This window comes from Cricetulus griseus, chromosome 3 (genome assembly GCF_003668045.3).
Source record: "Cricetulus griseus strain 17A/GY chromosome 3, alternate assembly CriGri-PICRH-1.0, whole genome shotgun sequence".
In the NCBI taxonomy this organism is placed as follows: domain Eukaryota; kingdom Metazoa; phylum Chordata; class Mammalia; order Rodentia; family Cricetidae; genus Cricetulus; species Cricetulus griseus.
Window position 1 is genome coordinate 21,069,833 of NC_048596.1, and position 17,964 is coordinate 21,087,796.

Sequence of the window (17,964 nt, forward strand, 5' to 3'; positions counted from 1 at the left end):
TGACTATCCTGCTGTTGGATAGTTTTGTCAACTTGACACAAGCTAAAGTCATCTGTGAGGAGGGAACATCAATTAAGAAAATACCTCCTTAATATGGGGCTGCAGGCAAGCCTGTAGGGCATTTTCTTAGTGATTGATGAGACAGGGCCCAGCTCATTGTGGGTGGCACCAACCCTGGGCTGGTGGTCCTAGTTTCTATAAGAAAGCAGGCTGAGCAAGCCATGAGGAGCAAGCACCCCTCCATGGCCTCTGCAACAGCTCCTGCCTCCAGGTTTCTGCCGTGCTTGAGTTCCTGTCCTGAGTTACTTCAATGATGGACTATGATTTGGAAATGTAACCCAAATAAACCCATTCCCTCCCAAGTTGCTTTGGTCATGGTGTTTTTGTCTAGCAATAGAAACCCTAACTAGGACACCTACCTTGAGGGATGTCCTTGGGATGTGGGAAGCTGGTCGTGGAAGAAGCAAGTTCCAGACTAGCTTTTGCTGGCTCATTGAACCTGCACAAACTCTCCTCCCTGTTGCCCTTTCTGCTATCCTGTAGGGAACTGGAGAAGGTTGTAAGACAGTAAGCATAAGGGACAAAATTGCATACCCTGCCTGTCCTTGGTTATTACTCTCTCCAGCTCATTTACTAATAATCTGGTTTACTTGTTCCTCCCTCAAATGCTAGCTTCTTAAAGGGAGGGTCCTTTTTAGTAACCCCAGGCTCAATGCATTCATGTCCATTGAACCTTGAATATAGGTTGTATGAATGAAAAATATCAGCATCAATCTATCAGTGGTGCACCCTATAATCCCACCACTCTAGAGGCTGAGTCAGGAAGACGGCCTGGGGTGTGTATGTCGGGGCATACCTGTAATCTCAGCATTTAGGAGGTGGAGGTAGGAAGATGAGAAGTTCAGGGTCATCCTTGGCTGCACAGTGAGTTTGAGACCACCTGAGAAAACATGAGCGTCTGTCTCAAAAAAGAAAGGGGGGGGGGACTAGTAATAGGGTCTCTCTCGCAAGGCTGTGAAGATCAAATGGAAAAAATAGGAAGCATCCTCAGGCACCTGTGTGGTAAGACTATAACCAGAGTGGCAGGGTCGTGAGCAAGATTTGATGTTTTACAGATCGTCAAAAGGGTACGGGGTTAAATAAATTTATAGATAGCCAGGACACACTGGCTGCTGCTGGTTTATGCTTACGGTTCCTTTCAAGCTCCCTGTGGGCAAACCCTTAGAGAGACCAGAGGACTGGAGTCTAGAGGCATTAGCGCCCAGGCCAGGGCAGAAAGGGTTAGCGGGCGCAGGGGCGCGCGCGCGCGCGCGTGATCGCCCCGCTCACAGGGACGCCTGGCGGCTTGGCGGCGGGCTCTTCCTCGCCTCCTCATTGGCGCACACGCCCCTTCCTGTCACGGCCGGCCAGGCCCCGCCCCCTGGGCGCTGCCGGAGTGGACGGTTCCAGGGCATGCTAATGAGGGGCTGGCCGCCGCCGCCCATTGGCCGGCCGCGGAGTGTCGGTGAAGTCAGCTCCGAGTAGCAGAAAAACAGAGCGGGGTTGACTGCAGCGTGGAGCGCGAGCCGGGCTGGACGCGCGCAGCCCTCGCCGGGGACCCGCGAGGTAAGCGGGTGGCGGCCGCGCTCTCCGGAGGGGGCTCCCGGGCGGGCGCAGCGGGCCCCCGGAGCGGCGCCTTTGTTCCTTGCGCGGAGGTGGTGCTTTTAAAGGGCCAGCGGTTGGAGGGACCTGGGGGGGCCTTCTCCCCCAGAGCATCCCCGGGTGGCCGCGGGGGACCTCTGCCGATCCGTGCCTCCCGGCTGCTCCGTGTGTCTCCCCACTCAGTCCCTTCAAGGAAAGTTGCTAGGACGCAGGGAGCTTGAGGGATTCCAGGTTTCTTTATGCCTTTTCGCTTTGGGTAGGTGGAGGTAATTGCGATCATGGCCTCTGATAGGAGGGAATGTCCTCCCGCCTCAGGCTGGCTGCAGTGTGGGTGGCTGGAGAAGGGAGAGCCCGGGTGGGTTTTGCCTGGAAAGTGAAACTACCGAGGGTCTCCTCTGCAGCGGCCAGAGGTGGAAGGGGGGAGCCAGCGGCCGGGATGGAGGCATCTCAGGTGTGTTCATTCATCAGCACCCTCCCTCCCCTTCCATCCCCAAAGCAGAGGGTGGCTGGATGGGCGCAGGGACTACATGCTGCTGGCCCGTACCCCGCCCGCACCCGCTTGTGGTGGTGGGTGTGTGTCCGGGGGTACCTTCGCTCACTGCCCAGGCCCCTTCATCCTTCAGTAGATGACAGCATCTCTCTCGCTAGGCAGCCCATCGCCAAAGGGACGGAAAGCTACTCCTTTCTCCTATGTCCCGGGCAGTCTTTCCCTGCTTTCCAGCGTGGTTTCCCTGATAAGCGGCAATGACATTCAAGATAGAAGGCTGAAGAGGCTTAAAGTCATTATGTTCCTTTGAAGGGCGATGTGCTGTCGAATTCTGTATCCTGGTTGTCGTACTAGGGCTTTGAAATTCATCAGTGCATGCTTTTTTTTTTTCCGGGCAGACAGAATTTATTATGCATTGCCACATAAAAGCAGAAGGGATCCCTCTGAGCGGGCTCATTTCATCCGGTCCGAGGGTTTTCCCAGCATGTTCTGGATGAGCCTTTGGATTTTTGTTTGAATCGCTGAGCTCTGGGATGCCCCTGTTGTCACAGGGCCAACCTACTGAAATTGCTCAAATTGATTTCACTGTCAGTAGGTAGGAGGTTCATCTAGAGACATCATAGAACCTGCCTGGCATGTTAGGCCTCCAACTGCATCTTCCCACCCTTCAGCCCTCCACACTGGTGTGCCCTTTTTCTTCCTAGGCGAAGGCCAGAGATGGCTTGTCTGGCCACATGTTTCTTTGATTTTTGAATGCCTGTTTAGATTTGAGTGTGTGTTTTTGGTTGGAAAGATAGCTTGTTGGTGACTGAAGGATGGATTAAAAGTGGGCTGGACAGCAAAAGGGGACAGCAGTCTCAATGACAGAAGACACATTTGGAGATTCTCTAGCTTCAGCCTTTGGTGAGTGAGATGTCTACAGAGTGAGGTGTGTGTGTGTTGGCTGTGAGGGGGAGGGGTGGAGGAGGAAGATACTGCCAACAGTTTTCTGCCCCACCCTCATGCTACTGCCTTAAATAACTCCATGCCAGCCCTGCCCTGAGGTCTCCTTCTAGAGCCTGAGGGGAAAGGGTGGTCTGTCTGTTGGGCCACTCCTGCTCTGGGCACATTTGGAGGTTAGGGAAGGGGTAGTTCTTAGGGGGTCAAAGATGGTATATTTTTCAGTTTGAGGACCTGTGATAACTGTCTGGTGACTTCTCTGCAGGCAATTAGTAGCTGAAATGAAGTGCTTTTGACCCTGTGGGGTGAAGGGCCACCACCCTCTTCTGTACAGCCCCCCCCCCACTTTGTTGGCCCTGTCTTTCTCTTACCAGCTTTTATTTGCTATAGTGATAGAGTTTCTCTGTAAACTTTTTGAAGAGATTGGGAATATTGGGATAGAGTTGGAATTATGGCAAAGGAGAAAAGAAAATTGCTTCTTCCTGGCAGAACAAAGACTCGCTCGGCTCTTCTTTTTCTTCTCCAAAATAGAGTGGGGTGCCCACAGCAGAGTGTGGACCGATAGGGTCCAGGGAAGAGAGCTTTGTCTGTATGGCACTGGTATTGTCCTGGTCACTCCAGTTCCACTCTCGCTGGGCCCTTCTCTGGGTGTGGAAGCAGAGGGTGGCCACTGGCGGTTTAGGATTTAACTAGCCTGTTTGTGAAGGAGGAATGGATGATCCGAGAAAAAAAAAAAAGGAAAAAAAGAAAAAAAAAAAAAGAGCTTGGGCCAGAAGTGGCATGGCCAGCTTTGGTTCTGATCAGTCGTGTCTGGGCCTTGGGTTTGTGCTTTATTCTATGTTATTGTCAGTGAAGTGGGAGGCTTTAGAGCAATGACTTTCTAGGTTCCCAGTAGCACTACTTACTTTAAATTCACAAGTACATTTTGTGATGGCGAATTTAGATTCTTTCCTGTTTGCTAGCTGGATGTTAAATTCTCAGTATTTAGCAACAGGACTGAAAAAGCACTTTCCCACTCGGGCTTTGGTTGGATTCAGACTACCTTTTTTTTTGATTGGTGCGATTCATGTGGTTTTAGCATAGTAAATAATTCAGAATGATCCAGAGTGAGAGACACAGACCTCAGAGTTGGTGTGTGGGGGAGGGGAGGATGGGTGACAGATTGCCGAGGAGAGGCCGTTTCTGTAATTCATTCTCTCCTCATCTATGTTTTATTTATGCTTACACAGGTGAACATTTCAATATTGGGAGCATGGGCAGGGGACCTTCCTCTATGATTGACCCATTCAGTGGCCATCACTGAGGAGTGAGTGTTGGGAGGTTTGGCCATTTGTCTGAGGTCAGGATGCAGATGGGGGTGTGAATCTGGGTCTTATGTTCTAGAGTGAAACTCTCCCTTCTGTGAGAGGAGCCTAAGAAGGGAGGGAGAAAAGTGTAGAAAAGAGTAGAGCCAGCATTCCTGTGTCCTTGGAGTGGAGAGTGAAATAAGGAGCAGAGCCCCTTCGCTTAGATATGTGTGTGTGTGTGTGTGTGTGTGTGTGTGTGTGTGTGTGTGTGTGTGTATGTATGGGTGTATGTGTATGTGCAAGGGTCTGTATGCATGCATATGTATGTATGTGTTTGTATATGTGTGTGTGTGTGTGTGTGTGTGTGTGTGTGTGTGTGCGCGTGCGCATGCACACACGTGCGTGTGCTCATGTGTGTGGTATTGGGGAGGTGTTATATGCACTGATCTTGCCTTAGATTCTCCCTGCTGACTCTGATTGTAGAATGAGTTCGAAGCTGCTTTTTCAGAACTAAGCAAGACCTTTAGCTGGAGCAGGCAGAACTTAAACACAGGAGAGTCAGGTGTGCTGGGCAGGGGGTGGGGTGTGTATGTGAGAGCTGAGCCTTATTCTGCTGAAATTCTAGTTTCTTTTTGATGTGTATGCATTTCTTTCTCTTTTTTTCCTTTTTTTTTTTTCAGCACAAAACTAAAGTTTTCCAGGGTATGGATCTCTTTTTAATGCAGGCAGCATTTTTTTCTCTGACTTCCATCATATGTTTTATGAGAGAGCATTCCATGTACTGCCTTTGCGGAGGGGAGATTTGGAGACGACTGAGCTCCTGAACCTTGTCTTTGGAAGGTAGGGAGGCTCTGGCCTGTGACCTTCACTGCATAAGCCTCACAGTGTTTCAGTGAGCAATAACCAGAGCATTAACCATCCAAAGCAAGGATAAAAGATGATAATACTGGAAGTCTGTGGCCCAAGCCACCAGCCATGAGTAGCATGCCTTCCTCTGGCCAGTTCTCTAGGTCTCTTCCATGGCTTCTTCAATCACTCCTGCTTCAGGCACATTGTGAAGTGCTATATCTTGGTGCTTTTGAGGCTTTTTCCCCCCTGTTTCTCCTTCCTCTATCCTTTCTTTGTTTTTTCCTTCCTGTTGTGTCCTTCTCCCTCTTCTCTTCCCTCATCCTGTTAATAACATATCTTTCTAGTGTGCTTTAATGTATTATTGTCTCATTAAAATTTCATGTTCTCTGTTCTTCATTTAAAAGCAGTTTAGTCTTTTTGAATATGTATTTTACACACAAAACAAAAAGCAAACCTAATTAAACTGCTTTTTATTTCTGTGTGGCCTTCCATTGATTTTCTTCTCCCTTCTCTTGTCTGTGGTCAGTAGTGGCTCTTTCTAGAACCCCCCCCCCCCCAGTCTCTGTCATGTGGTTATTGTTTTACAAACAAAACCAGCTATAATAGTAGAAAAAGTTTCCACCCTTACATTGTGAACCACCAGGGACACCCTGTCCCAAGAGATATATCCTGTTTCTTGACTTCCTTCAATGAAATAATTATCAATCATGTGTTTTAGAAGAAGGCTTAGTCAGTGTGGGGGCTGATGGTGGATTTGAGTCTAGTAATGCAATGCTTAGGGGTAGGAAGCTGGCAGACTACTGCCAAGAGAGCCCATCCAGGGAGAATGCAGAGTGATGGTTTTGTGTTTCCCAGGCTACACCAACCAAACTGACTATAGCAGGATGCAGAACCCTTTAGGAAAGAGTAAGATGCTCACCACCTTTCCCTTGAATTCAGGTATATCCTGTGCCCACCCTGGGCAGAGCCACACACCAACATGTTGCTGGTGTGAAATTCTAGATGTTATGATGGGAAGTATATTGGTGAGCATTATAACATCCTTCTATAAGACTGAGTCTTTTAAAGATTTCATTTTATTTTTTTTTTGTGTGTGGCTGGCTGCCTATCTATGTGCATGTAAGTACATGAGTCTGCAGATGCCCTTGGAGACCAGGAGAGGGCATCAGATCCCGGGGAGCTGGAGTTATAGGCAGTTGTGAGTCATCTAACATGGGCGCTGGGAATTGAACTCAGGTCCTCTGCAACACTGGGAAGCTTGGCACTCAGTGGTCAGTGAGTTCAGTATCTAAAAGTAATCCTTAAAAGCAAGAAAGTACCTTGAGGTCTCCAGTTTTTATACTGAAAAATCTGCCTGAATTTTGTATTCAACTCCATATTATCTGTGCTGGTTTTAGTGTAAACATATTTAAATTGCTTTGCTGTTGAATACAATTGATAGACTAGGAAAATGCCGTGTTTGTTTACCTTGGGTTCTCTCCAAGTGTTCACAGTAGTCTGTAACCCAGCTGGAGAAGCCAGGAGCAGGGCAGACCCTAGACTTGTTAGTGTTGAGAATTACCCTGCAGCCTTAATTGCTGGCTCCTCTACGTGCTCAAGGCTGGGCTCTTCTCACACTAGGATTTGTTCCCTCACCAGTGGCCTTTGCCTCTTTTTGTAGTGTCTGACTTCAGACTTGCTCACATCTGAGAGACATGCATTTCTTCCCCTGTTCACCTGTTTCTGTTATTTTTGTTGGCTTCCTGGTCTTCGTTCCCCATATTGTGAGGGAGGAATCTGTTACACACAGAGAGACAGACAAACTGTAGTGTTAACTACAAGAAACATGTGAAGATTTATAACGAAGGCAGTATCATCCTGGTAACCCATTCTCTAGAGTTAGTCACTGAGTAGGATTTTCCATTGCTGTAGGAACAAAGTCCCACAAACAGTGATACTCAGTGACCCAGGCTCACATTAGCCTCTTTTAGGAATGGTCTTATAGGGCTAAAATCACAGTGCTGGCAGGACTGTGCTTACTGTGAGAAGAGCCTGTTTGCTCGCTGATGCTGTCTTTCGGAACCCACCTGCATTCTCTTCACAAGGCTGTCTTCTTCATCTTCAAAGCCAGTATCTTAGGATTTCTATTGCTGCAGTGAAACACCATGACCAAAAAGCCAGCTGGGAAGGAAAGGGTTTATTTATTTTACATTTCCACACTGTCGTTCATCACTGAAGGAAGTCAGGACAGGAACTCAAACAGGGAGGAACCTGGAGGCAGGAGCTGATGCAGAGTCATGGAGGGATGCTGTTTACTGGCTTGCTCTCCATGGTTTGCTCAACCTGCTTTCTCAAAGAACCCAGGACCCACCACAATGGACCGGGTCCTCCACTTCAATCACTAATTAAGAAAATGCTCTGAAGGCTTGCCTACAGCTTGATCATATGGAGGGTTTTTCTTTCTTTTTCAAGACAGGGTTTCTTGTGTAGTGTAGTCCTGACTGTCCTGGAACTCACTCTGTAGACCAAGCTTGCCTTGAATTCAGAGGTCTGCCTGCCTCTGCCTCCTGAGTGTTGCTGGGATTAAAGATGTGCACCACCGATGACTTGGAGTCATTTTCTTAATTGAGGTTCCCTCTTCTCAGATGACTTTAGCTTGTGTCAAGTCTACATAAAACTAGCCACCCCAGCCAGTGCCAGTGATGGCAGATTGAGCCATTTTGCCACTGTTTGGCTGTGGTTGGCACTTTCTTGCTACTTGATTCCCTCTCCACCTTTAAGGAGCTTGATAATTACCATGGCCACCTGGATAATCTAGGATAGTCTCCCATTTTTAGCATCAGTTGATTGGCACTTTTTAAAAGTAGAAATTTCTTCTTTTCCTTTATTTACTTATCCACCCCCCCTCATGTGTGTGTGTTTGTGTGTGCACACATGTGTGTACAGATGCCTACAGGAGCCAGAAGAGCAGAAGAGAGTGTTGGATCCCCTGGAGCTACAGTTCTAGGCAATTGTAAGCTTCCTGATATGGGTGCTAGGAAGTGAACTTTGGTCACTTTGAAAGAGGGCAAGTGTGTTTAACTGATGACCCATCCCTCCAGCCCCCTAATTAGCAATCTTGATTCCATTTGCAACCTCAGTTCCCAGTTTGCCAGGTAGCTAAACATGTTCCTAGCTAGTACAGGAGCTTAGGATGTGGACTCCTTTGAGGGGCCATTATTTTTTCCATCACAGTTACTTAATACCCTTTATTATTTTTCCTGATACTATTTAGTTCTCTCCATACTATTTCTCCCCAATCTCAGCCTTTCTTTCCCATCCTTTCAATATGGCAACATCATAGTTTTTGTTTATATTGCTACTTAATACTTACATTGTTTTGACTGAGCCAGTAGCATGTATGGTTGAGTCTTACAATATACTTTAATGGTACTTTCTTATATAATTTACTGACTTAATGGCCTTACTTCACATTTTTTTAACCCTCAAAGTCTTACACAGTAATTTGTTTGTTTTTATTTTGTCACATACTGTCACTCCCCACCCCAAGCCTTCCTTTCTAGAGCCCGCCACCCTTCACTGTTCTTCATTGTTGACCTGTAGTCCTGTGGCATGACTTCTGCTTCGAATCAACCCAGGGTTGCTACCTTTGTTTTGACCTTTTGGCTTATTCCTGCAGATGTTTCTGAAAGAGTTTGTGGGAACTGATCACTTCAAACTTGAATACACCATGGTCTTATTCTTTACTAGTACTTGGCTTTTCAAGACTTTTTGGTTGAAAAACATTTTCTATTACCGTTTTATTTATTTTTATTTTCTTTTTTAATATCTATCTATCTATATCTATCTATCTATCTATCTATCTATCTATCTATCTATCTATCTATCTATCTATCTATTCACTCTTTAGACTAGGCTAAAGATCTGCCTGCCTCTGCCTCCCGAGTGCTGGGACTAAAAGTGTGTGCCACCACTTCCCGGCTTAGTATACCATTTTTATTTTTGATCATTTATGGGGAGCTTGTTAATGTTTAGGTTTTTTTTCTCATTTTCAGTATTTGAAATTTCCTTTTTTTAAAAAGGTCTAGGCCAGGTATGATAATGCATGCTTGTAATCTCAGCACTTGAAACGCCTGGGGATTAGGAGTGCAGGGTCATCTTTAGATACGTAAATTCCAGGCATTCTTGAACTAGAGAAGCCCAGGTTCAGGTACACAAGGTGTGGCCTAGATTAAAAGTGTACCCTCCAGCCTCAAGATCTGGATTGAAGGCATATGCCGTCTAGCCTTCTCCAACAAGACCACACTTCCTCCAATAAAGCCACGTCTCCTAATAGTGCCACTCCCTATGAGATTATGGGGGCAAATATATTCAAACTACCACAATATGAATATTCAGTTTTTTTTCCTGTATTTTATCTTTGGAAGTCCTATTAGTTAGACTTCCTTGATTGAGTTCATAATTTAAACAGTTGTAATTTATTATTTTTATATTTTTGAGGAGTATCTTTATCTTCATCCTTTTTCAGTTCTTAAATGTCTATATTTATGTTTTATTATTTATTTATTTATTTATTTCTTTTTGAGACAAGGTTTCTCTTTATAACAGCCCTGGCTATCCTGGAACTCGATATGTAGATGAGGCTGGCCTCAAACTCACCGAGATCGGCCTGCCTCTGCCTCCTGAGTGCTGGGACTAAAGGCATGCACCACTACCACCACCCAGCATTATATTCATGTTTTTACATGAAGTATGTGTGCATGTCTTACATGCCCTAGTTCCTGAAACATTTCCCTCCCTCTTTCTCCCCCTTCTACTCCCTCCCTTCCCTCCATGTCCTAGGCTGGACTTGAACTCCAGACCCTCCAACCTGTCTCCTTGCTGGCATTACAGATATTCTTCACAATGTCTGGCTTCTTTATTTTTACTTTTGGAAAATTTCTGCTGATCTTTGCATTGTCTTTGTTTCTTCTGAGTCCCTCTTTTCTGCTTATTTTGGTTGCAGTGTTTCCCATTGGAGCCATCTTTCCACGTTTGCTGATCCTTCCTTGTTCATTTATATTTTAAGGATGGCCACTTAAATGTTGATCAGGCATCTGCGGAACCCAAGAGGGACCTGGTAATTTCTCAGTAAGGTCATCCAGCAGAGATGATGACCTTATTTATTTGCCCAAATAACCTAGGTATCAGTAGGTATTTCTGGGGCTTTCTTCATAAGGTCTTCTTGGAGAGTATTCAGCCTGTTGTCTCTGTTGTCTATCTGTCTCTCTGTCTATGTCTGTCTCTTTCTCTGTATATCTGAAGACTTCCACTCAATCCCATGGTCTTCTAAGAGATGCCTCCCTTGGCTGAGTCCGAGTCCTCTGTTGACTGACAGTACCACTTGAGCTTCAAGAAAGGAACCCGGGTCTGATGTCTCCTTGTATGAACTTTCAGAAAGTAAGCTTTACCCCGTCCTGCTTCTCCTCTTCAAAGTGCTGATGCCTCTAGTTCCCAGCACTCCTCAGGTCCTGTGCCAGGGGTTGGCCACTTGTTTAGTGGTTCCTTTCCCAGCTGGCACTTAGCAGAGTAGACAAAGCAGGATCCCAAGTCAGCTGCTGCATGGTGATGAACTGTGTCTCTCTGGGTTCTGCTGGCATATCTTGGGTGCTGTTATTTTTTTTTTTTTCCATTAAAAAATGAGTTTCGCTTTTGTTCTTTTAGTGGTATTTGAGGAGGAGATAGAGGAAAAAATGTTCAGCTTTCTGATTTTATCAGAAATTTATTTTGTCTCTTTAGTCAAGCTGTTAAGCTTATGCTTCCTGATACTGAGTATATGCCCAAGAGATACCCACCCTACACATAGTTTTGTGGTGCTGTGAATTAAACCCAGGGCTTTAGGCATTCTAGCAGAGTGCTCTACCACTCTGATGTAACCCCAGGCTTGAGATGGTTGCTAAACAATTGAATACATGTTTCAAAGGCAGTAGACATACAGTCATTAGACTTCCAGACAGACCCAAAGATGCAATTTTACAAAAATAAATCATGGTTTATTTTGAAATAGACGTAACCACAGACAGCAGATCCTGCCTCTTCTCATACTATGTAGGAAAAGTACCATGAAGCACCATTGTGGAATGTTGGGATCATGAGTGGTGAGGCTCAGGAGCTGTGTTTTGCCCCCTAAGTATCCACATGGGTTGCCTTGAGAGGTCTATTAACCTATCTGAGTCTCAGTTTACTCAGCCTGCCTGGTCAGCTGTTGGCTTAGTTCTCTGTACTGAGGAGCTGCTGTGTGCAAAGCATGTGTGCTGGATAGTTTTATGCCAGCTTAACATAAGCTAACATCATCCGAGAGGAGGGAATTAAGGAAATGCCTTCAAGCCATTACCAAGGTGGTGGTAGTATAGGTGGATCTCTGTGAGTTCAAGGCCAGCCTGGTCTACAAAGAGAGTTCCAGGGTAGCCAAAGTTGTTACAGAGAGAAGCCCTGTCTTGGGAAGGGGTGGGAGTGGGGTAGAGAAAAGAAAATGCCTTGGTAAGATCAGGCTGTAGTCAAGCCTGTAGGGCATTTTCCTAATTAGTGATTGATGGGGGAGGGCATTGCCCATTGTGGGTGGTTCATCCTTGGGCTGGTGGTTCTGGGTTCTATAAGAAAGCAGGCTCAGCAAGCCATGAGGAGCAAGTCAGTAAATAGTCCCCCTTTATGGCCTCTGCATTTCCTGCCTACAGATTCTTGCCCTGTTTGAGTTCTTGACCTGACTTCCTTCATTGATGGACTGTGATGTGCAAGTGTAAGTCAAATAAACCTCTCCCTCTCCAACTTGCCTTATGGTCAGTGTTTCATTGCAGCAGTAGAATCCTAAACTAAGACAGCACAATATTAGGATTCTTCCAGAGGTCACTGCTCAGGCAGCCATGTAGTGTTTTGCTGTTCTTCTCATGTGGTGTAACATTGGCTCTATGTCTTTCTCTAAAGCTTAGCTCCATGTCTTATAGAGTAAGTCCTTCATATATTTTGTGTCTTACTCTTTCTAGACTGTGGCTGCCTTGCAGGAAGGTATTATAGTCATCTTTTTATCTTTGGTGTCTTCCACAGTCCTTGTCGCATAAGAGATTTATAGTAGCTTGATTTTTCTACCAAGGAGTACTTAAAAGAATATGATAATCCAAATCTGTCTGCCAGAATCTACAGAGCTTTCTCAGAGAAAAGGTCTGCATGTTAGCGCGTTTCCTGGCCACTCATGCAGCTGAGAAGTTCAGATGTGTTACTGAGGTCAGTGGAGCTAATGGTTCAGGATGGCAGCTCTAACCCTAGAGAACTGTTTTCCTCTAGCCAGCTTGTAGTCATGAACTTGTTCACTAAGCCCCACATTGTTATAATGTAAGATGGATATCATTTTAGCTCTGACAATGAATTACAAAAAGATATGTATCTACACAGAGTTATAAATTACATATAGATAAGTGTTTAAAAACACTTACAGGCCTTTCATAGCTTACTTTGACTGTCTTACACCTCTAAGCTATGTGCTAGGACTAGTAAGTGGAAGTTCCAGGGGTTGATTGGCTCCACTGAAGACTTTTCATGGTGTGGGTGGTTCCCTGACAGATTGCGTGGGGAGGCCTGGGGCACCTTTTCAGACAAGGCTCTCCTCCCACTGACAGGAATGCTGGAGAATCAATACCTCTAAGGGAGATGAAATGCGATTGAAGTATCTGGAAAGAGTTTTGCTTTGTATTTGCTCAATGGACAGTTTTGAGTACCAGGGAATGTTCTTGGTTCTAGGAATATAGTGGGAAAGGGAAATGGCATGGCTCTCCTGTCATTTATAGGCTAGATGTCCAGTGTGGTAGCTACTAGCTGCTTGTGACTATGTAAATTCATTGAAGTGGACTACTGGTATAAGTTGAGTTCCTCAGCCACATGCGCCACAGTTGACTGTTCAGTGGCTGTCTGTGCTTGGTGACCATTCTATGGACAGCACAGTTCTAGAATGCTAGATTCATTTCAGGCAGTTCTTCCAGGCAGACGGGATTACAGCCCTAAGACTTGTGTTCCTATGCCATACATCTGTGACTAGCTTTGCTTTATAGTGAAGACAACAGAGTCATTTGCTTAAGGTTATGAGGTTGGATGGACTGCGTGGGATGGATGGAATAATAGGTCTCTTGCTTAGCGTGGCTCTCTCCTTGCATGTCACTCAGGAGTGGAGAGTGAGTAGGAGTGTGGGTTATTCGCAGGATCCTTGGTTCAGGTCTTGGCTCTGCTGCTTCCTAGTTCCTGCCTGAGCCTTAGAACAATCCAGTTTCTTCAGTTGAGAAAATAATAAGACGTCAGGGAATAATGCAATAATGCACGTGTTAGGACCTGGACATAGTTGTCACAGTAAATGCTGGTCATAGTCATTGATGAAACAGTCTCGTGTAGCCCAGGCTAGCCTCGATCTTCCTGATCCTCCTGTCTCTACCTTCAAGTCTGGGATTACAGGCATGCCATCATGTTTGGTTTTATGTGGTGTTTTGTGTATCCTAGGCAAGCATTCTCCCAATGGAGCACCATCTTCAACCCACTAATCCTTACAGAGATTCATATTTGTTTTAACAAGGGCAGAAGTTATAGAGCCCGTGAGGCATCTTCAAATAGGAGACTGGAGACTAGAAAAAGAATCCTGGCTGCTGAAGCTGTTTTCCTAGACCCACTGACCACCTGGAGCAGGGCAGAACTGAAGATTTCAAAGCCAGGGGCTGCTTTGGTCCTGTAAAAAACGCCAGTGTGCTCACAGAGTCGTTTGAATCCTCAAGTTGGTCACACATACCCTGGATCTTTTTTTTGTCTCACTCTTCCTGATTTATCCCACCTGATTCTGACCTTACTCTTGACCCTGCAGATTCCTCATCTCTGTTTGCCCTCTGGGAGGAGTGGGGTCACGTCACACTCTAGAACAGAAATATGCACCAAAGGAGTTTGTATGAGAGAAGGCACAGAAGTTGGGTCATTTAGCCGTTGGGGCTTGGTCTGTTCTTTAAGGTTTCAGGTCTTGGTGATGTCATTTCCATGATTGACTCATCTTGCCAGCAGGCCTAAGTGAAGTAGCACACTGCTCTAGGGATAGCTCATTTTCTTTTCTCTTCTTTTTTATATTAATTTTTATTTAAATTAAAAACAATCCCAGTCCCCTCTCCCTCCTGTCCTCCCACTACCTCCCCATTCCACCTCCCATCCACTCCCAAGGGAGGGTGAGGCCTCCCAGGGGGAACCATCAAAGTCCTTCACATTATTTGGGGCAGGATCCAGGCCCTCCCCCCTGTATCCAGGCTGAGAGAGTATCCCTCCATAGGGAATGGGCTCCCAAAGTCCATTCGTGCACCAGAGATAAATACTGGTTCCACTGCCAGAGGCCCCATGGACTGCCCAAGCAACCAATACCCACATTCAGGAGGCCTGGCCTGGCCCCATGCTGGCTCCCCAGCTGTCAGTCTGGGGTCCATGAGCTCCTTCTTGCTCAGGTCAGCTGTTTCTGTGGTTTCCCCAGCATGGTCTTGACCCCCCCTGCTCACCACTCCTCCCTCTCTACAACTGGATACCAGGAGTTTGACTCAGTGCTTAGCTGTGAATCTCTGCTTCTGCTTCTGTCAGCTACTGGATGAAGGCTCTATGATGGCATTTAAGGTAGTCATCAGTCTCATTATAGGGGAAGGGCATTTAAGGTAGCCTCTCCACTGTTGCTTAGATTCTTAGTTGGGGTCATCCTGTGGATTCCTGGAGATTTCCATAGTGCTAGGTTGAATGAAGAGAAAGTTCTGATATGGTCTCAGGGATGGTAGGTAGAGCCCTGCTTTTGTATGGAACTTTAGTTAAACAAGTGTCCTGCAGCTGGTGGGCAGTACACAACCATAACCCCAGAAATGGATTACAGTTTGATGTCTATCAGCTTTGGCTATACGCACGCACGCACGCACGCACGCACGCACGCACACACGCACGCACGCACGCACACACACACACACACACACACACACGGCGACAATGAAACAAACAACAAATACATACCCCAAAACAAAACAACAACAAAAAACAAAAGAAATCAAAACTCCCCAAAACAGAAAACCAAACTTGTAATATGCTTAAGGATGTAACACATGCAGGGGCCTGGCTTTAACCTCAGCACCACTACAGTCTCAATTCATTCATTAAGTAAATGTTGAGGGAGTGAGGCAGGGTTCCACCTTCATAAATTTATTTCCTCATTCACACCAAGTGAGCAGGGTCCTTGTCTCCCCTGACAGGCAGCCAATAGTGAGTTTCTGGAATTGAAGCAGGATAGCTTTATTTGTTGTGACAAGGTGGGAGTGGAGAGAGTCAGGCAGGAAGGGCACTTGAGACATGCATGAAGGATGTGGCATCATGTCTCACCCAAGTTGGGAACATAGGGCAAGCAATAGGTTTGGTGACGTATCTGAGGCTCATGTCTATAAATGGCTGAGCCAGCACTGACCTGTAGGGAGACTGTTCCCAACAACTTGAATTCTCAGTGTAGGGAAGGAATACAGGTTGCCCTAGTGCTGATTGATGCTCAGGGGTATTAAGTACTGAAAGTTTGATCTGAAACTGGCACCGTCAGCCCATTCCCATTTTTGCCTTGATGTTCTGTCTTGGGTGAGGTGGGCATTCTGGCTTCTGTGTGGCAGCTTAATAGGAATGGGTGTTTAGTAGATTCCAGAATTGCCCTTCTGCTTGCAGGTCAATAGGAATGCTCATTACTCATTTATATAGTACCTTCTGCATTGATTATTGACAGCAGCCTGTAGGCTGACCTTTGAGCTTGGCTTCCCAGTATGAAAGGTCATATAGTGCAGAAACCAAACAGTGTCTCATATTGCCTACGTACTGTGTAGTACCTGGTGGCTGTACACATGAGCATTTTCCTTCTTTGTTATACAAATAGGTTATTCATTTGTGAATTGCTCCTCTCTGCTTGGAGTTTGTCTGTTTGTCAGGGCAAGGGCAATGCCAGTGTTGGTTGACTGTCTCCTGTGAGCACAGGGTATTGGTCATGGCTCATAGTTGATTTAGCAAGCCAACTTGGAAATGGGGACATTTCCCCAGTGTGTTGTTAATAGGGAATCTTTCCAAGGCCAATGCAGCACAGACACTGCGGGCTTTCCTGCACTTGGCCTTGCTTCCTAGACGGTGAGTATGACAGTCTGTGGCAGGGGACTGGCACAATCTTGAGGGTAGGGATGTGGTAGGGAGGGCAGGAACTGGAGCTGGGAGGATCTGAATCTCTGCCCTAGTGGCCTGGTCAGTAGAGATCTGGGTAGAGGCTAAGGCCAGAGGAGGAACTGTGTTTAAGCAGAACAAAGAATAGAGGCCCTGGAGAAAGCAAAGTCCCAGCAGGGACTGAAATTAGAGTAGTTGGAGGAAGCTGGGAGAGCCTCAGGCTTCCGCACGGTTTGGTGATGGATGTTGAAAATCAGATTGCCAGGCCTACAAACCCTGACCAAGGCAGTGGCAGGCCTTTGCGGACTATTTTGTGTTTGCTTTGTGGGACATAGTGCATAAGTGAGCCAGCGTTGGCAGGTGTGAGGGGGCGAGGTCCCTTGGGAAATGGGAAATATTAGTCATCCCTGCACACTGATAGAAGGTATGTGCCTTGTCAAGACAGCTGCTTCGGGAGGCCCCACGGCTGCCAGCCAGCCTGCATGACAGGCCATGTTCTTGGTTTTATCTTTAATTATTAAAGTTCTGGGCTCTTTAAATGCTCACCTGAAGCATCATTGCGAATAATTTTTCCTTCCTCAGCTCCAGCAGAGTGGGGGTTTTGTGGCCTGTGGTTCTGGATTCCTCAGGTGGCTCTCCCAAGGAAGCCTCAAGGAGGACAGGACACCCTTGATTGCAGGGTGCAAACCTTGTGGGCTGCACCTGCTTTCAAATTTATTTTGAGTGAGTCTTTAATTTAGGGAATACAGTGTTTCTTTTTACCGTAGGCCAGGCAGAGAGACTGCTGTTGGAATATGTAAAATAGTTAACACTTTATTAACCTGCCAGGAGCCTATGATTGGTAGTACCTATGGCAACTTTCGTAGTTTTCCAGAATCTTCTAGGAGCTCCTGTGCTTCTCATAAAAAATGGGTTAGAAAGCCTGTGGGTACCCAAGAGCTTACCTGCTCTGATCTGTCTTGAAGTTAGGGTTAGGGTAGTGCTGAGCCATTCCTTCAGAGGCTGGAGGTTGGGAGGGGACTTTTGGACACGTGGAGGAGACTCTAGGGCTTGTTTCTTCATTTGGTTTTATTGACTTCTTGAGTCTCAGTGCTTACTACTCTCCGTCCAGCCACAGGGCTTCAGTCTATGTAGGTTCCTTGGCTTCAGGTACTTTTCCCTCCCTTTACTTTAGCTCTGCTCATCTCAGATCTCAGCTGCTCATCAGGTGCTTAAGGGAGACCTCCTCTGGCCCTGCAAGCCAAGTTAACCTCTTAGCCTTTCCTGGTTCTGTAGTACTGGACAGAACATTCTTCATAGTATTGTCTCAGCTGCTGTGTTTGCCCATCCTGTCAGTCTGTTGGCTCCATGAGGAGAATGGCAGGGCCACATCCAGCAAGTGTCTGGCTCACAGAAGGTGCTCTGCTATCTGTAGTGTATGTGAGTTTGTTTAATTATTTGCTAAGTTTTGGGTTTTATGCAAGATTCCAGGAAAACAAAGAAATGATACACCACCACAACCAATAATAAATCAACAACCCCACTTTCCTAGCAGAGTCCTCAAGATATCCACTGAAGTACAAGAAAAAGGACTTGTAC

The 17,964-nt window shown here is 46.3% G+C and overlaps 1 protein-coding gene across 20 annotated transcripts in view; it reads left to right on the plus strand.

Annotated features, from left to right (window-relative positions):
• Positions 1–1,476: 1,476 nt before the first annotated feature.
• The window catches only part of Sorbs1 (sorbin and SH3 domain containing 1), a 226,232-nt gene continuing 209,744 nt past the window's right edge, over positions 1,477–17,964 (plus strand). For 19 of the 20 annotated variants that reach the window (XM_035441856.1, XM_035441838.1, XM_035441844.1 and 16 more), the window contains exon 1: positions 1,477–1,605. The gene's annotated coding sequence lies outside the window, so the exon portion shown is untranslated. The remainder of the gene's footprint in view (positions 1,606–17,964) is intronic. The other variant, XM_035441839.1, reaches the window with a different exon arrangement.